This window comes from Tamandua tetradactyla, chromosome 21 (assembly GCF_023851605.1).
Source record: "Tamandua tetradactyla isolate mTamTet1 chromosome 21, mTamTet1.pri, whole genome shotgun sequence".
Lineage (NCBI taxonomy): Eukaryota > Metazoa > Chordata > Mammalia > Pilosa > Myrmecophagidae > Tamandua > Tamandua tetradactyla.
This window is the reverse complement of record NC_135347.1, coordinates 53,481,509-53,507,742: the sequence shown is the minus strand read 5'-3', so window position 1 is coordinate 53,507,742 and position 26,234 is coordinate 53,481,509. Positions and strand designations below refer to the sequence as shown.

General features: G+C 37.5%; 1 long non-coding RNA gene, 1 other non-coding gene and 1 pseudogene across 4 annotated transcripts in view; 1 reads left to right on the top strand and 2 right to left on the bottom strand.

Moving 5' to 3' along the window:
* The window catches only part of LOC143665669 (uncharacterized), a 37,483-nt gene that overhangs the window by 1,463 nt on the left and 9,786 nt on the right, over positions 1-26,234 (bottom strand). For 2 of the 3 annotated variants that reach the window (XR_013167149.1, XR_013167151.1), the window contains exon 6: positions 3,521-3,668. This is a non-coding gene — a long non-coding RNA (uncharacterized LOC143665669). Of the gene's footprint in view, positions 1-2,677; positions 3,050-3,520; positions 3,669-26,234 lie in introns of those variants that run through there. The other variant, XR_013167150.1, reaches the window with a different exon arrangement.
* LOC143665785 (ubiquitin-like domain-containing CTD phosphatase 1 pseudogene) lies at positions 21,871-23,398 on the bottom strand (annotated as a pseudogene).
* On the top strand, positions 24,669-24,775 carry LOC143665869 (U6 spliceosomal RNA). The gene has a single exon (XR_013167264.1). It is a non-coding gene; the product is annotated as a U6 spliceosomal RNA (small nuclear RNA).

Below are 26,234 nucleotides of genomic sequence, written 5' to 3'. Positions count from 1 at the left end.
AAAACATGCAGGCTTTGGAGTCCGGCAGACTTTAGTTCAAATCTTAGATTTGCTCATTACTAGGTGGATGACTTTGTTTTGTTTTTGTTTTTTTTGTTTGTTTTTTTTGTTTTTAGGTGGATGACTTTGAACACAATTCTTAACTTCTCTGAACTTCAGTTTTTTCATCATTAGAATTATAATAATACCTCCCGGCCAGGATTGTTGTGAAAATCAAGTGAAATAATTCTATGGCTGTGGTAGTTAGATTCAGGTGTCAACTTGGCCAGGTGAAGGTGCCTAGATCCATTGCTGTGGATGAGCCAATGGCTAGTGAATCTCATCTGTGACTGATTACATCTGCAGTTGGCTAGGAGGCGTGCCTGCTGCAATGAATGATGTTTGATTTAATTAACTGGTGCTTAAATGAGAGAGCTCAACGTAGCATAGCCCAAGCAGCTCAGCACACCTCATCTCAGCATGCAGCTCAGCCCAGGCCTTTGGAGATGCAGAAAGGAATCACCCCAGGGAAAGATGTTGGAACCCAGAGGCCTGGAGAGAAGGCCAGCAGAGATCACCCTGTACCTTCCCAAGTAAGAAAGAACCTCAGTTGAAAGTTAGCTGCCTTTTCCTCTGAAGAACTAATGAAATAAATCCCCTTTTATTAAAAGTCAATCTGTCTCTGGTGAGTTGCATTCCGGCAGCTAGCAAACTAGAACAATAGCTATTAAAAAATATGTGTGAGCTATTTAAAAAGACACTGAATTTTATAATTGAGGTCATCATTCTGAAAAAGACTAATGAGAGCCTAGTCAAACCAGATATTAAAATATATTTTATAGTTACAATAATTAAAATGGTGTGGTTTTAGAATATGGAAAGAAAAAAAAGGCTCAGAAAAGATCAATGAAACAAACCAGAAGGTTTCTAAATAGACTAAAATACATAGGAGAACAAAGAGTATTTCCTTTAGACCTTGTCACAAGAGGCCCCACTCTGGTCTTCCTCTGATTGTACCATTTCCTGCAAGACCTGAGGATGTCCCCACCTGGAACCCACGACTCCCTGCTTAGCCCCTTTGCCTATCCAAGACCTTGACATTCCTGACTGTGTGGTCCAAAGACCACTTTGGAGACTGTGTGAGTTTTTCCCATTGTCCATCTCCTGAGGATGAACCATGCTGCCTTTATCATGCCTCTAAGGTCTTTGATTAACTTTGAACGTTCATTACTTTCTCTTCTTCACAGTTTCTTCACTTGGCCTCTGGTTCTCTCCTCTCTCTTGGGTTTTCACCTACCTCACTCACCTTCTTGGTTTTCTTTCCTAGCCCCTCATCATATCCCCAACATCTTAATGTTCACGTACCTCAGGATACAACCTTCAGTCTTTTTTTTTTAATTTTCTGTCTTTGCACTCCATTTCCAAATGATCTTATTCTGTTTCATGGCTTTAAATAATATCTATATAGTCTCAACCCTCAAAATTACATTCTAACTCTGATCTCTCTCCTGAAACCCACCCTTATATATCCAACTGCCTACTTGATATATCCACTTAGATGTCTAATGAGCATCACAAACTTATGTCCAAACATGTGCAAAACTAAACTCTTAATTATCTACCACCCAAACCTGCTCTTACCACATTCTTCACCATTTCAGCAAATGACAACTCTGTTCTTCCAGTTGTTCAGGCCAAAACCTTCAGTCTTTCCTGTCTCCTCCCTTTTATATTTCCTGCCCTATCCATTATCAAATCTATAGTCTCTATTTGTAAAATATGTCCATAATTTGATCACTTGTCACCCCTCCATCACTACAACTCAAGTATAATTCACCAGTCTCTCTCATCTGTGGTATTCATCTGAATCCGAGGTAAAAGACCAGCGAGGAAATAGTGTAGGCTTTGTAGGCCATATGGTCTCCATAGCAACTCTCAACTCTGGTTTCAGGAGGAAAACAGCCATAGATGAGTGCAAATGAATGGGTGTGGCTACGTGTCATGGTTAGGTTCATGTGTCAACTTGACAAAGTGGTGGTACCTGTTTGTCTGGTTGGGTAAGTGCTGGCCTGTCTGTTGTGATGAGGACATCTCATAGAATTAAATCATGATCATGTCAGCTACATCCACAGCTGATTACATCTGTAATTACATCTGTAATCAGCCAAAAAGAAGTGTCTTCTGCAATGAGTAATGCTTAATCTGATCACTGGAAGCCTTTTAAGGAGGATTCAGAAGAGACAGGCTCTTCCTGCTTCAGTTGACGAGCCTCTCCTGTGGAGTTCATACAGACCCTCCACTGGAATTGTTGGCTTCAGAGCCTGCCCTGCAGATTTTGGACTCTGTGTTCCTGCGGTCATGTAAGACACTTTTATAAATTTTATATTTGCGAGTATTCCCTGTTGATTTTGTTTCTCTAGAGAACCCTAACTACTACACTAGTTTCAACAAAACTTTACTTACAAAAACAGGCAGATGGTCAAACTTGTCCTGCAGGCTGTAGTTTGCTGACTGTTGATTGGATTATTGCATGACTCCCCCACAATCAGTCTCCCAGTTTCCACCCTGCCTTCTAAATTGAGACATAGTGAAGGTGATAGATTTAAATAGGAGGCGAGAAGAAGGGAAGAGTGAGTAAAAATATAGATGAACATGAGTCTAAGCAGAAAATTGAGAATATTCACAGCCAATATATTATTGGTCAAGTAATACAAGGATGCAGTTGTTGAATATGAAGGAGCTAGAACTGGGTAGAGATATGAATACGGTGACCTCATCTCTTGATATTTTTCCCCTATATTCCTGCAAAGATCCTCATTCTATGCCTCAGGCACTGACATTCTTCTTTCTTCTAGGCTTTTGTCAATGTCGTTCCTCCCTCTGGAATATCCTTCCCTCTACACCTGGTCTGGTTTCTAGCTATTGCCTACTTGCCCATCAAACTCAACTTAGCACTGATTCCAAGAAAACTTCTTGGGTTGGATTCAGAAATTCTCCTTTGGGGCCCCATAGCCCCTGGCATGGGTTCTTGATCTCTGTTCATCCTGGAGTCCTCAAGGGATCTATAAGGCTGCCGAAGAAACAAAGCAAGTAAATCCTTCTACAGGAGGTGAAAGAATTTTCCTGAGGGAAAGCCAAATAGTATTAGATTGTGAGACTTGAAGAGAGGACAAATAGAAGTAGAGGACAACATAGCCAAATCTGAAGGAGAGAGAACAAGTTCATGAGGATAGCTCAAAGTACAAATCTAAGGGGTTTATAGAGAAAACTGTATCAGCCAGGATCTCAACAGATTGCACTGCCAAATTAAGATAATTCAAAGAGGTTGTATTTACAAAGAGACTGGGTTACAGGGAACTACATGCACAGTGCCAGGACTCTACTTCTAGTAGCAACAGAGTCTGTGTCTTGTCCAGAAGGGAAAAGAGGAGGGAGAGATGACTGGAACTTAGAAGAGACATGGACGGTGACCTGTGGTCAGGGGAAACAGCCCAAGGCAAACTCCCAGAGAGTTTATTGAATCCAGAGTATAAATACTCACTGTCCTATCTTCCTTCCACTCCTACTTGAACTCCTCATCAGCCAAACCCATCAGGAAGCTAGAGGGCACGGTCCATTGATAGAATCCATGCATATAGAATACCTTCCTCAGGCACAGAGCAGAGTCGAGAGAAGTGAAGAAAATGGATCTGGAGGGACAAACAGAAGACATCCCATATAAGGCTCTATGTTACAAAGACCATTCTTATGCTAATAACACTGTTTTAGTTTCCTCACTATCAAACAAATACCATGCAATGGGTTGGTTTAAACAATGGGAATTTATTTCTGAGGCTTTTGGTTTTGAGGCTAGAAGTTTCTAATCAAGGTATTATCAAGATAATGCTTTCTTCCAGATGACTGTGGCATTCTGGGGCTGGCTGCCAGTGGTCCCTAGTCATTGGTTTTTCTGTCACCTGGTAATGCACATAGTAGCCTCTCCTAGCTTCTCCTTTCTCTTCCAGGTTCCACTGATGTCTAGCTAATTGTGCCTTGTGTCTCTCTCGCTGTGACTTTCTCTACAAAGCCTTCAGTAATAGAATTAAGGCCCATCCTAACTCAATTGGGTTATACTGTAAGCAAAGTAACCTCAAAAAAGGTCTTATTTACAAGAGTTCATACCCACAAGAATGGATTAAGTTTAAGAACATATTTTTCTGGGGTACATAGCTCCAAACCACCACAAAGTCCTAACTTTCTGATTGTCCTATAGATTAGCAGATACTCAGAGGCAACTCTTATTTTTTTGACAGCAAGAATGACTTTATGTTTTAAGATTTTTAAAATATTGAACACTTATTCTAACAAAAGAAATACATAATTAAAATGTTTTCTTAGTCTTTTACATAAATAATATATTCACATGGTTCAGAAAGCAGACATTATAAAATAATACATCAAAAAGTTTCTGATCCATACTTATCCTCCATCAGCCCAGTTCTCTTGGACATCTCACATAGGCCTTAATTTCTGATACATCCTTCCTGACTATCTTTATGCATATACATGTAAATATTTATATTGATTCTTATTTTTCTTCTTTTCCACATGAAATATAGCTATATTTACTCATTGCTTTGCACTTTTACTTTTTTCTTTGTATATTTTCGACATTTCAAGTTGCACTTTCAATTATGCATAGTAATTTTCAAATGAGTTGTTCTCCTCAGCCAGGAGTTGAGTGGGCAAACTTCCTACTCATTGTACAAAGTGTAGGCTTTTTTCAACCCTGGGTAGTGGTGGGTGGAGATGATAGTCAGAGGTAACTCTTACAGAAGGACAATTAAAACCTAATTTATACATAAGTAAATGACCCAATCAAGGATAAATAATAGAATTGTTATACAGTTTTAAGACCTCAGTTGAGATTAGATGTTTTTATTTTAAGTGATGGAGAGGCAGTTGGGTGACAAGTTAAACTTTTCAGGAACTCTGAGATGGAGTTTAGTGGACAGAACGTTTATTCAGGAGTGCCTTTGTAGTCATCCCATGTGAAAGGAAGGGAAAGGAAGCATCATTGGGCAGAAAAAGAAGTCGAGTTATCTGCAGGCCCAGTGAAAACCTCAGCTGACACCACCAGCAGTTATGGAACTAAAATGGCCTGTAAGAATTGTCCTGCATTGGGCTATATGTCATTTATACCCCTGCCTTTATCTACTCCTTGGCATGGACCATCTTGGGAAGGGGAGGTCCTTGACATGGTCACCCTCTTTAGCAAAGCCAATCCTTCAAAGGGCTGATCACTAAAGGCTGTCTGCTGACAGACTTCCAGCAGCTGGGGCAACAATTCCTTCCTTGAAGGGGGATCTGAGCAGAATATTTCCAGGTCTATCTCAAATTCCTAAGCCTGGAATGCATGTTTTCCTTTTCTTTTTTTTTGGGGGGGGGGGGAACCCATTTTATGTTTAGAAAGAAGTCCTATAAATTGTGGCTGAGAACTCTAATAAAAGTCTACATATATAGATAACACAGAATTCCCTTAGAAGAAAGCCACATGGAAAGTGAGGGACTCAGAAGCAGAGCTTAGGAGGAGCCATTAAAGGGACAAGGTATGTCTAGCCTGGAGGAGCTAAAACATTGGGTGATGTGATAATTGTATGTCTTTAAATATTTTAAAAGGCGAAAGATAGAAAAGGGATTAAGCTTGTTCTATATGGCCATAGAAGGGAGAAATAGAACAAATGAGAGGGAGTTTGAGAGAGGAAGAGATCAAAGTGATGTGGCGCTTTCTCATGAGAGTTTTCTAAAGGAAGATGGCATATCTTGACGCTCCAAGTATTTCGTTAAGAGCAGGGACTAGGGGGTTTGGGAAGGGGTAGGAAATAGTCATATAGACTGTTTAAGTCTACTCTAGTGTGGGGACTCTAAGGTTAATTCTTGCCTTAATAAAAATAACCTTGATAATCATACAATCCCAGAAGAGAACATTAAATCTGGTTTATGATACGTTAAATCCAATGAAAATATAAAAAAAAATTCATTGCTTGAACGTTCACTTTTTATTCTGTCCTCTCTCATTTTCAGAAATGAATTCATATGAAGCAAATCTATGAAGGAAAGCAGTAGGGGTGAAAATATCACTGAAAAGGCAAGTGGTTTGACTAGTAAACTCATTGAGTTGAGACAAGTGTGAAAACTCATTACAACCTGAATTTCTCACACGTCTCAGTTTCTCCTCTCTTTTAAACTTTCTATTAGAAAAAGTTGAATTCACATTATTGGCATGTCCACTATTTGCCCTCACTTCCATCAAAAAATAAATAAATTAGAAATACCTCCTTTTCCACATTTATTTTAATCTAGACTGTTGTGATCCCTCAGGATTTATTTTATGCTTTCTCAAAAGACCAAATCTTGGAAATCTCGCTCTTAAACCCATGGGGAGTATGTCTATTTCTACTTTATTTGGGCAGAGGAATTGAAAAGGAATAGGGTTTGATTTAACACTTGTTAAATTCTGTGGACTATGTATTAGAGGTGCTGCCTAGAAAATAAATACCATAATAAAGTTCTCTTTTATTTCATATTTGAAGATAATATTGGTGACCATTTCATTACTTGTAAGCTCATCAGCTTTTACTGTTGGTTAGTTTCTTTCTTCAATACAATATTCTTATTAACTCCCTAAGGACAGAGAAAATACTTTTTTTAACCAATAAATCTCTGATAAATTACAAGTGAAATAGTAGCAATTCATTAAGCGCCTCCTTGTGCCAGGTGCTATACACACATTATTTTATCTTGTTAACAAACAAATCCCCTTTTTATTTACAGATGAGGAATCCAATGCTTGGAGAGTTTTATTACTACTTTTCCAAGATCACATAACTTATAAGTTTCTAAACTTGGATTAAAAGTCTGGCTTCTGTTACCACATCCAGCACTGTTTTATCCATTATGCTACACCCCCTACAAAGCACAACTGGCAAGGACTGCTTTGCATACCAGATATCCCTCTCTCCTTGTTCCCTATTAAAACAGAACCCTGAACTTTAGCTGAACACATTCCCCTGCTGAGGCTGCTGTTCGGCATCCCTTGCTGTGTGACAGGTAGATGCGGCGCCTGTAGCTCTAGAAACTGTCTCGGCCATCAGGTGACTGAGAAGAGATGCCAAGGCTGGAGATGGAAAAGCACATCCCGAAATCCCCTAAAGATGTCATAGATGCCACATCCATCCTGGTCTACCCAATCATGGACTTTCACATGAGAAAAAAATAAGTTTCCATTCTCTTTAAGCCAGTTGAATTTACTACTATTGGACATATATATCATGTTTAATATTTTGTATGGAATTACATTTGATTCCTCCTGCCTGACACCTTCTTGTGTCCTTTTTGTAGCCTCCTTCCTTTAAAACCTAGCTTCATTTCCAATTTTTTAATAAAGATTTCCCGGACCACCATTTTTGCTTTGGTGAATTTCAAATAAATTACCCGATATTACTAAATGTGTTTGTCAGGGCTCACTAGAGAAACAGAACCAACAGGAGAGATCTGTAAATATAAGATTTATAAAGGTGTCTCACACAGCCACAGGAACGGAAGAGTCCAAAATCCATAGGGCAGGCTATGAAGTTGGCGGCTCCGAAGAAGGGTCTGGATGAACGCCACAGGAGAGGCCTGCTGGCTGAAGGAGCAGGGCAAGAGTCGCTCTTCTCCCCTAAGAGCCTTCAGCTGGTTGGATTATCTCACATGGGAGATACCACTTAGTTGATCACAAATGTAATCAGCCACAGGTGCAATCAATTAACACGTGAGTTACTACACTAGCCTTCTGGTTTATCAACCAGTCACGAAACATCCTTGCAGCCATGGTCAGGCCAGTGCTTGCCTGACCAGACAACTGGGCATCATCATTTGGCCAAGGTGACACCAGAACCCAACCATCACATGGTTTCTGAGTCGGCTGTGGGCAAGGGCAGCTGAATTCTGAGTCGGCTGTGGGCAAGGGCAGCTGAAATACCAAGTTCCACAGCACAAAGGTGCTCCAAGTGGGAGCCAGGGGGCCACCAGACCCATCAGGCCCCAAACAGAGTCTCTGCTGGGGTGCATGCTGCCCACCTCCCAGCCACCATGTCCACTGCTGGAGCTTTCCGCATGCACCAGGACCTGCAGACCCGGCTAGAATTGCACCGGTGTTTTGGGGTGTAATGATCTTTCTCTCTCTCTCTCTCTCTCCATGTATGTATATATATTATACATAATATATACAATAGGTTTGCAAATATATAGTATATTACATATTATCCTATACTATATATTATATATATAACAGTCGTGTTAATAAATGGGCGTGGGAGAACTGGCTATCAATAGCGTGAAGAATGAAAGAGGATCTCTACCTTATACCCTATACAAATACTAACTCAAAGTGGATCAAAGACCATAGAACTCATAGAATATATAGGGAAATATCTTCAAGACTTAGTAATAGAAGGTAGCCTCTTAAACTTTATACCCAAAACACAAGCAACAAAAATGAAAATAGGTAAGTGGGAACTCCTCAAAATCAAATGTCCTGTGCCTCAGATGATTTTTTAAAATGGTGAAGAGGCAGCCAGCTGAATGGGAGAAAATATCTGGAAACCAGGTACTACTTGCCTGGAGTGAAAACACTTTTCCAGTCTCTCTTCCTCTCAAAGGACAAAAATCCTTACACAGGATCTGCATTCGCACCCAATATAGTTAGGTCCTGAGCCCCCTCTGGACTGTTCCTGAACTGCCCCCCACTGCTTCCAGTCCACTCCACCTCCACCCCCACACCTGCCCTGGAACTGTTCCTAATGGGAGATTTCACAAATATTAATCCTAAAAGGAAATGAAAAATAACCAATATTCAAAGTCAGTGAGCAAGTTTTGGAATAGAAATAATTCTCATGTGAACATGAATATCATTTGAATCCAGTCTTCCCAGCACCTGAGTACTATGAGATAAAGTACAGAGCTCAGAGGCAGGTCCCTGCCTAGATTCATAGCTTCCCCATAGATCACAGCCACAGATCATGCGTCTTGGACTTGTGTTGACTACAACATCATTTCTGGAAATTTCATCTTTGTCCCTCATGGAGTTTTCAACAATTAAGAAAGAGATGGATGTAATAACATGGATGGACCTAGAGAATATTATGCTGAGTGAATCTAGCCAAAAACTAAAGGACAAATACTGTATGGTCCCACTGATGTGAACGGACATTCGAGAATAAACTTGAAATATGTCATTGGTAACAGAGTTCAGCAGGAGTTAGAAACAGGGTAAGACAATGGGTAATTGAAGCTGAAGGGATACAGACTGTGCAACAGGACTAGATACAAAAACTCAAAAATGGACAGCACAATAATACCTAATTGTAAAGTAATCATGTTAAAATACTGAATGAAGCTGCATCTGAGCTATAGGGTTTTTTTTTTGTTTTTGTTTGCTTGTTGGTTTGTTTGTTGTTGTTGTTTTTTACTATTACTACTACTTTTATTTCCTTTCTTTATATTAACATTTTATATCTTTTTCTGTTGTGTTGCTAGTTCCTCTAAACCGATGCAAATGTACTAAGAAACAATGATCATGCATCTATGTGATGATGTTAAGAATTACTGAGTGCATATGTAGAATGGTATGATTTCTAAATGTTGTGTTAATTTCTTTTTTTTTTCTTTCCGTTAATAAAAAAAATTAAAAAATTTAAAAAAAAAAAAAAAAAGAAAGAGATGGGAATCTTCTGCATTTCCCCCTGTCTAAACATATAAATCTTATGCCTGATTTTTCCCCCTTAGTAGCAGATTAAATAAACCTACTCCATCATGGAGAGAAAAGCTCTTAGAGAAGCACAGAGCAACAGAGAGAGTGCAGCATCTGGCAAACATTTCCCAAGGTGGTTTCCTTGAGGTTTAGGGGTTAGGAAACCATCATTCGTCAAAGAGTTCATAAGGTATTTTCAGATGTAAATCGCTGCTGAATGTATCTCAAGGGGGATTGAAATCAATAATGAAACTGCACAAACTATGTGCCTAGGAGGAAAATTTTAGGAATATAATTCCCAAATTAAAATGAGAATCAAGTGGTAATTAGCTCCATTGGTTTAACTAATTAAGTGAGCAAAAAAATACTTTTAGAAAATAAAATTTCAGATGTTTAATACAAAATATTTTGTACTACAGTTTCAGAATAGCTTTGAAAACATGTAAGTGCAATTTAGAGGGTAGTTATCCGTATAATGGAATGGTGGAAGTAGCTACAAATGATATAAAAAGCAAATTAAAGACTGTGTGTAGTTCTCAAGACCATACTTTGTGTTAAGTACGCCAGCGAGTGCTCATGTTTGATTTCACATTTGAGTTTTGGTAAGGCTGTTGCTCCTTTTGAGTTTCTTTGACTGAATGTTATAGAGCTCTAAGTTGAAGTTAACCCAGAATATATTTGCCCCCCCTCCAAATTTTTGAAATCTGTCCTATTTATCATTACCCCAACATAAGAAAAAAAAGTGCCTTATATTGGAATAGTTTTGTATTTTCAAATACAAACTTTCCTGGATGGAGACCCTGCATCCATCCATCTAGCCATCTGTCTCTTCATTCATTTGCTCATTTGTTCATTCATTAAGTACCTTGATGTCCATCTATTCTTTGCGAGATACTAACTAGGGGCTAGGATTCCACAGACAAATAGGTTAGGATCCCTGACTTCAAGTAGCTTACAGGCTCCTTGGAAGGCACAAGTGTGTAAACAAATAAGTGCCATTATTTTTTTATGGTTTTTGTGTTAGAAGTACTTGTAGACTTTGGTGAGACACAAAGGAAGGAGTGGTCAGTGGGGGGATGGATGGTCACGAGAAGGAAAGCCTTTATAGAGAAGAAAATACTTGACAAAATAATTTAAAATCACGATAAATACTATCACATTACCTTCTAAAGCACATGTAAAAGAGTGCCAGTTTTCTTGTTATTTTTCCCAGTTGACAATCTTTTAACATTTTGATTATTAGATAGGAGAACGATTATTATTTTAATTTCTACTTCCCTGACATCTGGTTAGGTTAAGCATCTTTCATATATTTCTCTGAAAGTTGTCTTAAAAGATGAATCCGTGTTTGGCAGAGAGAAAAGCATGAGCAAAAGCATAGATCCATTAATTGCATAGTGTCAGGGTGTTTTAGGGGGACTGCAGTTACTTAGTGTAGGAGATGAAAAGGCAATTTCAAGGAAAATGAGGCTTAGGGAAGTTGATGGTGTCAGATGATGGAGGGCCTACTGTGCCAGTTGTTTAGACTTCATCCTCTAGATAATGGGAGCTATTGAAGGGTTTTTAAACAAGGCTTGGGAAGGCCAGATTAGCTTTTGGAAATATTAATCTTGCAGCTGGGAGAAGAATAGAACGAAGCGAGGGCATAGAGACTGGTAGAGAGGACAAATTTGAGAGAATAACAGTGGTTCACTGAGTGGGGGCTGTCCTACTGGCCCCGAGGGAGGGGAGATAGGACAGGTGTCAGGAAGACAAAAGCCAGAGCACCTCCTGGGCAGTGTCTGTGAGGAAGGGGAAGAGGGAGTCCAGTTTGAGAGCCAGTTGGTCATCACGAGGTTTGGGGTGACCCAAAGAGAGGGCTGGAAAGATCAAAGGTGATGGTGGAGTTATACAGAGAAGATAGGACTTAACAAATTAATATGAATCCTGAATCATTAAATTGATATCAATCATTTAAATTGCTAACGTATCAGTATGTTAGAGCAGCTAGAAGTAAAAACCTAAAATTGTGGAATTGCAACCCATGCCAAACTCTGAAATGTACAACTAATTGTGGTGCTGTGCTTTGAAATTTATTGCTTTTTTTTGAATACTTGTTATTTTTCATAAAAAAGAAAAAAAAAGTGATTTGATGATAAAAAAAAATATTTATGCTTTCTAGCCTCCTATATTCTGGAGCAACCAGAAGGAAAAATCTGAGAGGATCGTTTGGTAGCCCATCACTAACTCTGGGATCTGTCCTGTAACTACTTATTGAAAAGTGCTTTGAAAACTGTTGCTTTTTTTCTCTCTCTGCTTTGTGTATGTTATACTATACAATAAAGATGTTAAAAAAAAAAAAGAGTATTGGGGTGAATGGCTTTTTAGGAACCTCTGCAATAGCAAACCCTGTTCCAGAGAAGTTACATTTAAATGAATTAAGTGTAATTTCATTGAGGTTTCTACAGAGAGCCATATTTAAAAGAAAATGAGAAAAAGAGTGCACAATTACTTAAGGGAGACAGAAATGGTGGGGCAGAGTCAGTAATAAATGAATCTGGAAGGAAAAATAGTGAGACAACAAAAAGGAGATATTTGAAAAAAATGGGTGAGGGAAAGAAATAGTAAAAGGAGGACAAATGAGGACATGAAAGAAAAACCTAGAGGTTTTTCTTCTGTTTTTACGTTTCCTACAAAGTTATATATTTTTATGCAGTTTTGAGATATATTACACATGCACATACCATATAATCATCCAAAGTGTACAATCAGTGGTTTACAGGATCACCAATAGAGCTGTGCATTCACAACAAATCAATTTTTTTTTGCGCTAAACCTTTTTTTATTAGAGAAGTTTTAATGCATAAAACACATAAAATGCAGTTTTCATAAACCACTCTAATATTAACACCTTGCATTGGTAAGGTACACTTGTTAAATTCATGAAAGAATATTTTTTAAATTGTACTATCAACTAGAATCCATCATTTACAATAGAGGTCACTGTGTTGTACAGTCCTCTGTTCTACTTTCTTTATTTTTATGCCAGTCACATATATATAACCTAAAATTTTGAAAAAAGGAAAAATTAAAAGCATATATAATCAATGCTGTTAATTACACTCCCAATGCTATGCTACCATAACCACAATTTTTGAACATTTTCGTTACACCAAAAAAGTAAAAATAAGAACAAAAATTAAAATAGAAGTAAAAAAGAACACCCAAGCATCTCACCCCTCCATTATTTATTTAATTATTTGGTTTCCTTTTTTATTTTTTTTCTTACCCATCTGTCCATACACTGGATAACGGGAGTGTCAGACACAAGATTCTCACAATCACACGGTCTCACCTTAAAAGCCATATAGTTAAACATTCATCTTCAAGAATTGAGGCTACTGGATTCCAGTTCAACAGTGTCAGGTACTTCCTTCTAGCTACTTCAGTACAACAAAAATTGAAAAGGGATATTTATATACTGAATAAGAATAACCTCCAGAATGACCTCTTGGCTCTATTTGAAATCTCTCAGCCAATGAAATTTTGGTGTTTTGGGTTTTTTTTACATTTCTCTTCCACCTTTTGGTCAAGAAGGCTTTCTCACTTCCACAATGCCAGGGCCAGGTTTATCCCCAGGTTAGTCATATCCCACATTGCCAGGGAGATTTATACCCCTGAGAGTCATGTCCCATGTAGAGGGGAGGACAATGAGTTTAGCTGCAGAGTTGGTGTAGGAGAGAGGCCACATCTGAGCAATAAAATGGGTTCTCTGGGGGTGACTCTTAGGCATAATCATAAGTAGGCTTAGCTTCTCCTTTGTAGGAATAAGTTTCATGAGAGCAAACTCCAAGATAGAGGGCTTGGCCCATCAAATTGGCAGTCCTTAATGCTTACAAGAATATTAGGTCTTTCCCAGGTGGAGAAGTTTAATATTTCCACCTTTTTCCCTAGCCCTTCAAGGGAATTTGCAAATACTTTTTTTATCTTCTGCTTAGATAACTCTGGGATGCAGAGTACAAATTAACAAGATCTCCCTTCCTATTCAAGATTCCATGTAATTATGGTGTTTGAATAAGTTGAACATACAAGTTAAATTAGTGTGCTACCAAAAATATAAATTTTGCACCAAATAACATCTCTTCCTTTGGTCTCACACAGAAGCTGAAGTTTTAAAATACAGTCAAGATCATCCTTTACCCTTTAGTCTAATTTATCTTAGTCTTACCCAGATCAGCTCCATTCATATATCTAATTGAAGTCTGATCACTTTTTCAGTGTTTTTAACAGTTGCTGTATGGGGTAATGCTGGCTTTCATAGCTGCAGAACTCTAGCTCTGAATCTCAGTTGTCACACAAATACCCCAAATTCTTTAGAATTTAGAAATAACAGCTATAACTCCAGAATAGATGTGACTGTGTTAAGAACTTACAATCTAAGAGTCTTTACAATAGGCCTTCACCTGATAACCTACGCTCTCGAATTCAACTCTCAGAGTTTGCACATTATAGTTAGTCCATATTAGTGAGGCTTTATAATATTTGTTTTTTTTTTGTTTCTCCCTTATTTCCCTCAGCATTCAGTCCTTAAGTTTCACTCAACGTACAGTCCTTAAGGTTCACCTAGTTGTAGGTCTCACAGCTATTTCTTCTTGCAGCTGCTCAGTAGCTCATTAACACCAGTGTGCAACTGTCCATTCATGTCCCCATGCTTTGTTCTTCCAAGTATACACCTAATTACTGGGTTGCAAGATCATAAGGCAACACCACCCCACGCTTCCTGCGGGGCCAAGTGGCTGCACCACTTTACTTCCCTACCCCCAATGAAAAGGTACCGCTCTCTCTCCTCACCTTTTCTTCAGCCCTTTTGTCTCTCTGTTCATTTTTAAAGTTTTATCCACACAGCATACAATCCAACCTTAGTAAAAAAATTTAACAGTTCCCTATATGATCACATAGCCATGACCTCACCACCACAATCTATATGAGGACATTTCCCTTCCACAAAGAATCTCTTACCCCTTTCCCACATCCCCTACTTATTGACATTTAGCTTTGGTATAACGCCTTTGTTACATTCAATGGAAGCATATTACAATGCTATTGTTAACTACAGACCGTAGTCTGCATGGATTGTACCAGCTCTCCATACCATCCCATTTTCAACACCTTGCAATGTTGACATTCATTTGTTCTCCCTCATACAAAAACATTCTTATATCTGTAAACTTAAGCACCATCATTATCCACTCTAAGCCTTGCTAAGTTATACCATCTCAGTCTTTATTGTCTACCTTTCTTCTGGTGTCATACATGACACTGGTTCTTCTCTCTCAACCACACTCACTCTCAGTTTTGTTCAGGGTACTCACAATATTTTGCTACCATCAGATAGCATTGTGCTATCCATTTCTGAATCTTTAAAATCAGTCCTGTTGGACATTCTGTACTCCTTCAGCAACAAATGCCCAATCTCTACTCTCTTGCTATCACCCGATAAACTGTTATCAACTTTAACTGTCAAAGTTCACTCATTAAAGTGAGTTCCATACAGTGTTTAGTGAGACCATACAAGGTTCCTCCACATTGTTACATGTAATAAAGTTCATGACTTTATTCGGTCTTAGAGCTGCGTAATATTCCGTCACATGTATATACCACAGTTTGTAAGTGGCTAAAACCACTTGTCCTTTGATGGACATTTGAGCTATTTCTAACTCTTGGCAATCAGGAATAATTCCACTATAAACATCAGTGTGCAAACGTTTGTTTGTGCCCTTGCCTTCAGTTCTTCCAAATATGTATCTAGTAATGTGACAGTTAGATCGTATGACAATTCTATACTTAGCTTACCAAGGAACCACCAAACTGCCTTTAAGAGCAGATGCACCATTCTACATTCCCACTAACTGAATAAGTGTGTATATTTTTTCATATCCTCTCCAGCACTTGTAGTTTTCTTTTTTTTTTTTTTTATATTATAATAGCCATTCTAGTAGGGGTGAGATGATATCTCATTGAGGTTTTGGTTTACATTTCCCTGAGGGCCAGTGATGTTGAGCATCCTTTCGTATTTTTCATATGTTTTTGAGCCATTTGTATTTTCTCTTTGGAGAAACGTCTGTCCTTGTCTTTTGCCTATTTTTAAAAATTTGCTTATTTATCTTTTGTTGTTGAATTGTAGAATCTCTTTATATATTCTGGATATTAAACTCTTTCCCTGATGTTTGGTTTCCAAATATTGTCACCCATTGTGTAGGTTGTCTTTTAAAAAATATTTTTTTTGAGAAATATCCACACATGTACAGTCCACCATATTATACAATGAATGATTCACAATATTATCACATAGTTGTATATTCTTTACCATAATCATTTTTAGAGCATTTGCATTACTCCAGAAAAAGAAATAAAAAGAAAAATTTTAAATATCATACATACCACACTCCTTACCCCTTCCTCTCATTGACCCACAGTATTTCAATCTACCCAATTTTTACCTTTTATCTCTCCTATTATTTATTTAATTTTTACCCCACCCCCTTTTTTTCACTCATCTGTTCATACTCTGGATAAAAGGAGCATCAGACACAAGGTTTTTATAATCACATGATCACATTATAAAATTATATAGTTATATAATCATCTTAAAAAATCAAGGCTATAGGATCACTGTTCAACAGCTTCAGCTACTTCCCTCTAGCCACTCCAATACACCATGAACTAAAGAGGGATATCTATATAATCCATAAGAATAACCTCAAGAATAACTTCCCAACTCTGTTTGAAATCTCTCAGCCACTGAGACTTTATTTTGTCTCTTTTCTCTCTTCCCCCTTTTGGTCAAGAAGTCTTTCTCATTCCAATGATGCTGGCTTCCAGCTCATCTCCGGAGGCCAGGTCCCATGTTATCAAGGAGCTCTACACCCCTGGGAGTCATGTCCCACTTAGGTGGGAGGGCAGTGAGTTCACCTGCAAAGTTGGCTTAGAGAGGCCACATCTGAGCAACAAAATAGGCTCTCTGGGAGGTTACTCTCAGGCATAATTACTAGTATACTTAGCTGTAGGATGACTTTTTACTTTCCAAACAAAATCCTTTGATGCACAAAAGTGTTCAATTTTGAGGAGATTTCATTTATCTATGTCTTTTTTTTTCATTGCTCACACTTTGGTTGTAAGGTCTAGAAAAATACTTCCCATCATCAAATCTATAGTATACTTCCCTACATTTTCTTCTAAATGTTTAATGGTCTTAGCTCTAATGTTTAGGGTTTTTATCCATTTTGAGTTAATTTTTGTATAAGCTGTGAGATATGGGTCCTCTTTCATTCTTTTGAATATGAATATCCAATTCTCCAAACACCATTTATTGAAGAGGCAGCTCTGTCCCAGGTGCGTTGGCTTGACTGTCTTATCAAAGATCAATTGTCTGTAGATGAGTAGGTCTATTCCTGAACACTCAATTTCATTCCATTTGTCAGTATATCTATCTTTATACCAGTACATTTGTTTTGACCACCGTAGCTTTGTAATGTCCTTCAAAGTCAGGTATTGTGAGACCTTCACTTCATTCCTCTTTCTTGAGGTATTTTTAGGCACCCTGCCCTTCCAAATAAATTGGCTATTGGTTTTTCTATTTCTGCAAAGTAAGTTTTGGCATTTTAATTGATATTGCATTGAATCTATAAATCTGGGTAGAATTGACATCTTAACTATATTTAGTCTTCCAATCCATGAACATGGTATGCCCTTCCATTTATTTAGATCTTCTTTGATTTCTTTTAGCAATTTCTTATAATTTTCTATGTATAGATCTTTTGTGGCCTCAGTTAAATTTATTCCTAAATATTTGATTCTTTGTTTGCTATTGTAAATGGAATTTTTTTCTTTATTTCCTCCTTAGATTGCTCATTATTAGTGTAGAGAATCACTACTGATTTTTGCAGGTTGATATTATACCCTGCCACTTTGCTGTGCTCATTTATTAGCTCTGGTAGATTTTCTGTAGATTTTTCAGGATTTTTGGCATACAGTGTCAAGCATATATATTTTCATGAGGATTTTTGCATCTATATACATTAAAGAGATTGGTCTATAATTTTCTTTTCTTATAATATCTTTGTCTGGCTTTGGTAATAGGGTGATGCTGGTTCTGTAGAATGAGTTAGGTAGCTTTCCCTCCTCTTCAGTTTTTTTGAAAAGTTTGTGCGGGATTGGTACTAATTCTTTCTTGAATGCTTGGTAGAATTCACATGTGAAGCCATCTGGTCCTTGGCTTTTCTATTTTGGGAGCTACTTGATGACTGATTCAGTCTCTTTCATTGTGATTGTTTTGTTGAAGTTGTCTTTTCTCAAGTCAGTGTTAGTTGTTCATGCTTTTCTAGGAAGTTGTCCATTTCATCTATGTTGTTCAGTTTATTTGGATATAGTTGCTCATAAGATCCTCTTATTATCTCCTTTATTTCTGTGGGGTCAGTAATGTCCCCTCTCCCATTTTTCATTTTATTTATTTGCATCCTCTCTTCTTTTTTTTTTTTCTTTAATAAGCATAGATAAGATTTCATCAATTTTATTGATTTTCTCAAAGAACCAACTTCTGGTTTGTTAAGTCTCTCTATTTTTTTCATGTTCTCAATTTCATTTATTTCTGCTTTAATCTTTTTTATTTCTTTTCTTCTATTACTTTGGGTTAGTTTGCTGCTCTTTCTCTAGTTCCTCCAGATGTACTGTTAATTCCTTGATCTTTGCTCTTTCTTCTACTTCTTTTTAAGAAAAGGTACTAGCAGAAAAATCACATGATCATCTCAATTGATGCAGAGAAGGCATTTGACAAGATTCAACATCCTTTCCTGTTGAAAACACTTCAAAAGATAGGAATACAAGGGAACGTCCTTAAAATGATAGAGGGAATATATGAAAAACCCACAGCTAATATCATCCTCAATGGGGAAAAATTGAAAACTTTCCCCCTAAGATCAGGAACAAGAGAAGGATGTCCACTATCACCACTATTATTCAACATCATGTTGGAGGTTCTAGCCAGAGCAATTAGGCAAGAAAAAGAAATACAAGGCATCAAAATTGGAAAGGAAGAAGTAAAACTATCACTGTTTGCAGACGATATGATACTATACCTCGAAAACCCGGAAAAATCCACAACAAAACTACTAGAGGTAATAAATGAGTACAGCAAAGTAGCAGGTTACAAGATCAACATTCAAAAATCTGTAGCATTTCTATACACTAGCAATGAACAAGCTGAGGGGGAAATCAAGAAACGAATCCCATTTACAATCGCAACTAAAAGAATAAAATACCTAGGAATAAATTTAAATAAAGAGACAAAAAACCTATACAAAGAAAACTACAAAAAACTGTTAAAAGAAATCACAGAAGACCTAAATAGATGGAAGGGCATACCGTGTTCACGGATTGGAAGACTAAATATAGTAAAGATGTCAATCCTACCTAAATTGATTTACAGATTTAATGCAATACCAATCAAAATCCCAACAACTTACTTTTCAGAAATAGAAAAACCAATAAGCAAATTCATCTGGAAGGGCAGGGTGCCCCGAATTGCTAAAAGTATCTTGAGGAAAAAAAACGAAGCTGGAGGTCTCACGCTGCCTGACTTTAAGGCATATTATGAAGCCACAGTGGTCAAAACAGCATGGTATTGGCATAAAGATAGATATATCGACCAATGGAATAGAATAGAGTGCTCAGATATAGACCTTCTCATCTATGGACATTTGATCTTTGATAAGGCAGTCACGCCAACTCACCTGGGACAGAACAGTCTCTTCAATAAATGGTGCCTAGAGAACTGGATACCCACATGCAAAAGAATGAAAGAGGACCCGTATCTCACACCCTATACAAAAGTTAACTCAAAATGGATCAAAGATCTAAACATTAGGTCTAAGACCATAAAACAGTTAGAGGAAAATGTAGGGAGATATCTTATGAATCTTACAATTGGAGGTGGTTTTATGGACCTTAAACCTAAAGCAAGAGCACTGAAGAAAGAAATAAATAAACGGGAGCTCCTCAAAATTAAACACTTTTGTGCATCAAAGAACTTCATCAAGAAAGTAGAAAGACAGCCTACACAATGGGAGACAATATTTGGAAACGACATATCAGATAAAGGTCTAGTATCCAGAATTTATAAAGAGATTGTTCAACTCAACAACAAAAAGACAGCCAACCCAATTACAAAATGGGAAAAAGACTTGAACAGACACGTCTCAGAAGAGGAAATACAAATGGCCAAAAGGCACATGAAGAGATGCTCAATGTCCCTGGCCATTAGAGAAATGCAAATCAAAACCACAATGAGATATCATCTCACACCCACCAGAATGGCCATTATCAACAAAACAGAAAATGACAAGTGCTGGAGAGGATGCGGAGAAAGAGGCACATTTATCCACTGTTGGTGGGAATGTCAAATGGTGCAACCACTGTGGAAGGCAGTTTGGCGGTTCCTCAAAAAGCTGAATATAGAATTGCCATACAACCCAGCAATACCATTGCTAGGTATCTACTCAAAGGACTTAAGGGCAAAGACACAAACGGACATTTGCACACCAATGTTTATAGCAGCGTTATTTACAATTGCAAAGAGATGGAAACAGCCAAAATCTCCATCAACAGAAGAGTGGCTAAACAAACTGTGGTGTATACATATGATGGAATATTATGCAGCTTTAAGACAGAATAAACTTATGAAGCATGTAATAACATGGATGGACCTAGAGAACTTTATGCTGAGTGTGTCTAGCCAAAAACTAAAGGACAAATACTGTATGGTCCCACTGATGTGAACCGACATTCAAGAATAAACTTGGAATATGTCATTGGTAACAGAGACCAGCAGGAGTTAGAAACAGGGTAAGATAATGGGTAATTGGAACTGAAGGGATACAGACTGTGCAACAGGACTAGATACAAAAACTCAAAAATGGACAGCACAATAATACCTAATTGTAATGTAATTACGTTAAAACACTGAATGAAGCTGCATCTGAGCTATAGTTTTTTTTGTTTATTTGTTTGTTTGTGTCTTTTTTTTACTATTATTATTATTTTTATTTTTTTCTCTATATTAACATTCTATATCTTTTTCTGTTGTTTTGCTAGTTCTTTTCCTAAATCGATGCAAATGTACTAAGAAATGATGATCATGCATCTATGTGATGATGTTAAGAATTACTGAATACATATGTAGAATGGAATGATTTCTAAATGTTGTGTTAATTTCTTTTTTTCTTTAATTAATAAAAAAGAAAGAAAGAAATGGTACTTTTTTTATACCAATGAAATAGTCCCAGAAGAACAATATACACCATGTTTATTTGAAAGGATCAGCTTCTTCCTTTCAAATACAAGAACTGTATAAAGCAATACTGTGAACCTTATCACTGGTCACATCAAAATAGAGAGAGCAGGCTTAAGAACTGTGACATACTCTTGTTCCTTAATTCTATTCTTCAGTCTTACCATTTTTATATCCTGTACTTTATCAGTATCACAGTTGACATTTTCCAATTTTAGTCAAAATACACAGACAAACATACAGACCAATTTGAGACAGCTCAGAATTCAGAGATCTAAATAGAGAGTACCGAAGAGAAAGTGCACATATGACAAAAGGATCAAAAAATTCATGGTAATTTTAAATATAACAATCTTGCTTCTCTACTTAAAAACTTCTCTTTTTTTCTTTTGGTTTTAAAGGGAAAAATACTAGTTTCAAGATGGGTTTGATCTTAGACTTAGTGAGACAGAAACACAATAAGACAAAGTACAAGATATAATTTGTTTCCTAAGTCACAAAATGACAGTAAGTATGTATTTTTCTTTATTTTTTTTTTATGGGAAAAACTCAGTAATCAATACTGGAGAAAATATTTTTCAAGAGTAACAGTATATACATCGTGGAAAAAATGGATTTTTTTTTTGCATATTGCTATGACCTTCAAAAATTATAAAATTTATGAAAAACTAGAAGACCAAGTATAAGTAGTGTGGCATTTGCTTCAGTGTCTGGCACTATCATAATGATTTCTAGCATAAAAGCAAGAAATTTACAGACCTCAAGTATCTTCAATAACTACCAGTACAATTTACAACTACTGTCCTTGCTTTCTTGATAGATATCTTTCCCAGTATGTGTTACTTAGCTCCAAGAAGTTTAATTTTGCTATTTCCTTGAGGTATTGAGTTATTTTTAAAAGTTCTTTGTCTTTATCTCATTAAGGTGAGCTTTCATAAAAGGCCTTATCTTTAGTTCATTCTGTTGGTTCATTAGAAAATTTCTTCTTATGTCATCAAATGTAATGGTGGGTTTTTTTTTTTCCTGCAAAACTCTGAAATTTCCCCATATAACACCAACAGGTTTTACATCTATTAATCCTCTCCTGAGTGTATGCACTATTATCATAGCAGCACTGTCCAACATGAAGGTACTCTTATAATTTGCATTTGTTCTTACTCCCAGTTCTTTCATTTTAGCTTCAATCCACTTCATATTTGTTGCAGACCAAATAAGAATGTCATAATCTTCACATGCAGATGTTTGGAATTCATGAAGATATGGCTGCATTAATTCTACCCCCAATGTCTGCACAAGGCTTATGGTCAATAAGGTATAATCAACACCCCAATACCAAAAGCTTTTTCTCTTCCCTGAGAGGATACAAAATTTCCACTTTGCACTCTTTAACTCTGCAAGAAATTTTCAGGAGGTTTCTTTCCTATTTTCTACTTCAACTACTTCATCTTCAATATCAAAGTCATTGACACAATATCTTTGTCAGGTAGTGGACCTAAGACATCTTCCAAGCTTTCCTCATGTGTTTCCATCATCACGATTTTAGTGCTTGGTTTCAGTTTGAGAGCTCCAAGCTTAGCATCATTTTAGCATGCAAGTTTGTCTTTGACTTTGAGCCAAGTAACTTGTGGCATTCTGGCAGCACTCTTGTAAGGGTCTGGAGAAACTGTTTAAGATCTAGCACAGTATTGTCTTCTGGAAGCATAGTCACTGAATGTTCCTGCCTACCCTATTTTGTGAAGAGAGGGAGAAAAAAAATCTATCCTTTAACACAAGATGAGAGAGCTTTCAATCAGGAAATCCATGGAGCATGGCAGAATCAGCCACAGAGTATGCAGGAAGCACCACACCAGAAATGAAGGTGTCTAGAAGCAAAGGATGGGGACCTCTTCTTTTTAAATATAGGCACTTAGGGCAATAAATTTTCCTCTCAGTGATGCATCTGATAAGTTTTAATATACTGTGTTTTCATTTTCATTTTATTTCTCTTCTAATTTCTTCCTTGAGCTACTGCTTCTTTAAGAGTGTGTTGTTTAGCCTCCATATATTTGTGGCGTTTCTGGTCCTCTGTTTATTATTGACTTCAAACTTCATTCCATTATGATCCAATCTTTTAAAGTTTATTGGGACTTGCTTTGTGACTCAATGTGGTCTATTTTGGAGAATGATCCATGGGCACTTGAAAAAAATGTGTATCCTGCTGTTGTGGGGTGTAATGTTCTGTGAATGTCTGTTAAGTCAGGTTCATTTATTGTATTATTCAAAATCTGTTTCCTTACTGATAGGTCTCCTATCCATTGATGACAACAGTGTATTGACGTCTCCATTGCGTTTTTCATCTCTTCTATTGCGCCTTTCATTCCCATAACTTTTGCCATTTGATTTTTCATGTTTTCAAGTTCTTTTTTTATCGTCATCCAATATCTTCTTTATATCTTTCATCTCTTTTGCCATTATCTTCCCTCAATTTGTTGATTTTTAAATTTGATTTAGCGTGTTTATTTGAACATCAGTTAGTTTTTCCCACTCCTGTATCTCATTTGAAGTGTTAGTGTTTTCCTTTGATTGGGCCATGTCTTCATTTTTCCTAGCATGACATTTTGCTGGTGTCTTGACATCTGATTTCCTTGATTAGTTTATTCTGGAGGTTGTTTTCACTCTTTTTCATAGGGTTTTCTTGTTAGTTGGCTTTGTCCTCTATCTGTTTTTTGGTGTTCAGTTCAACTTATGCTAGACCTCTAGCATAGTTTCTATTTAACTGCTCAGAATTTTTCAGCTCTTGTTTTTCAGATTCTTGTCTTGCCTAAATGGAACCTTTCTTTGGGGAGGGTCTCTGCAGATATGGTTGACCTCAGTCAAATTTTCCCAGACAAGACAGGCCCAAATCTTATGAGGAGAGTGCAAGTAGCGTCAAGTTTCCCTGGGGATGAGACCCAGCAGGTTGTCAGAGATTCCGGTGAAGCCTCTAGACTGTGCTTTTCCTGTCCTGCCCGGTAGGTGGTGATTTTCAACCCCCAGTTCCCCACTGGCATTAGGTACCCGGATGGTTGAGACAGAGGCTGAGATCAAAGGTGGGTTTAAGGTTTAGCTCCTGGGGTTTGAATTCTCTGTCCACTTGAGCTAGGCCCCACCCCTTTTCTTGAGGAAGATCAGCCTTTAGGGGATTATCTCCTTCATCTGAGTAGTTATTTTTATCTCAGACCTATCTTAACTCAGCCTTTGCCTGGGTCAGGGCTGACAACTGAAAATGCTTAAGGCCTTCTCTATTGAGTTACCTAGAGTAGTTAAAAAAAAAAAAAAAAAAGACAGAAAGAAAGAAAAAAAAAAGAAAGCCCTTTTCAGAACCAGTGCCCACCCCTCAATGTTTGCCTTACAAGAGCTGGAGCTGGTACTGAGCTCTGTGTTCCTTGGGGTACAGCCCTTTTCCAGTATTCTGAGCTGGACTGACTTAAAGTCTCATTTTGTTTTGCTTTTCTGTCAGCCCTGCCTCCTCTCTGTTGGAAGAAACCGCAAGATTCCTTTCCTACTTGCTCTTGGTTTATCTGTGCTTGGAGCTTGTATTCAGAAGTCCAAATTTGTTTATTACAACCACAATTGGTGCTTGCTTCGGCGGCACATATACTAAAATTGGAACGATACAGAGAAGATTAGCATGGCCCCTGCGCAAGGATGACATGCAAATTCATGAAGTGTTCCATGGGTTTTTACAGATTGTGCAACAGGACTGAATATAAAAACTCAGAAGTGGACAGCACAATACTACCTAACTGTAACACAATTATGTTAAAACACTGAATGAACCTGAATTGAGAATGATAGAGGGAGGAGGGCTGGGGGCATAAATGAAATCAGAAAGAAAGATAGAAGATAAAGATTGAGATGGTATAATCTAGGAATGCCTAGAGTGTATAATGATAGTGACTAAATGTACAAATGTTAAAAATGTTTTCGCATGAGGAAGAACAAAGGAATATCATTACTGCAGGGGGCTGAAAATTGATGGTAATTAATATTTTAAAATTTCAACTTATGTGTGAGACTAAAGCAAAAAATGTTTATTTGGTACAAAACTTGTATTTTGACTAGTGCATTTCCTAATATAACTTATGTAGACAGCTTGGTTGAACACCATAAGTACACGGAACCTTGGGTAGGACATAAGATTTTGTTGGTTTGTCCAGAGTGATGCCCTGATGAATCCCAGAGTGATTCGATCAGTGACTGGAAAGTATTTACAAAGTTCCCTTCGGGAAATGGTGAGAACGGGGGAAAATCCAACTTCCCCAAGTTGAATTCTTGATATTCTCACAGGCAGTGTGGACAATGAAAACTATAGGCTGAGCCCCCAGTCTTGGGGTTTGTTCATATGAAAGTTAACCCCACAAAGATAGGTCAAGCCTACTTAAAATTTAGGCCTAAGAGTCACCCCCTAGAGAGCCTCTTTGGTTGCTCAGATGTGGCCTCTCTCTACAGCCAACACAACAAGCAAACTCACCACCCTCCCCCATCTACGTGGGACATGACTCCCAGGGGTGTGGACCTTCCTGGCAACATGGGACAAAAATCCTAGAATGAGCTGGGACTTAGCATCAAGGGATTGAGAAAACTTTCTTTATGAAAAGAGGGAAGAGTGAAATGAGACAAAATTAAATGTCAATGGCTGAGAGATTCCAAACAGAGTTGAGAGGTTATACTGGAGGTTATTCTTACGCATTAAGTAGATATACACCTTGTTATTCAAGATGTAATGGAGAGGCTGGAGGGAACTGTCTGAAAATGTAGAGCTGTGTTCCAGTAGCCATGTTTCTTGATGATGATTGTATAATGATATAGCTTTCACAGTGTGACTGTGTGATTGTGAAAACCTTGTGTCTGATGCTCCTTTTATCTACCTTGTCAACAGACAAGTAGAACATATGGAATAAAAATAAATAACAGGGGGAACAAATGTTAAATTTAGCTTGAAATGCTAGTGATCAGTGAAAGGGAGGGGTAAGGGGTATGGTATGTATAATCTTTTTTGTTGTTGTTTTCATTGTTTCTTTTTCTGTTGTCTTTTTGTTTCTTTTTCTGAATTGATGCAAATGTTCTAAGAAATGATCATGAGGATGAATATGCAACTATGTGATGATATTGTGAATTATTGATTATATATGTAGAACA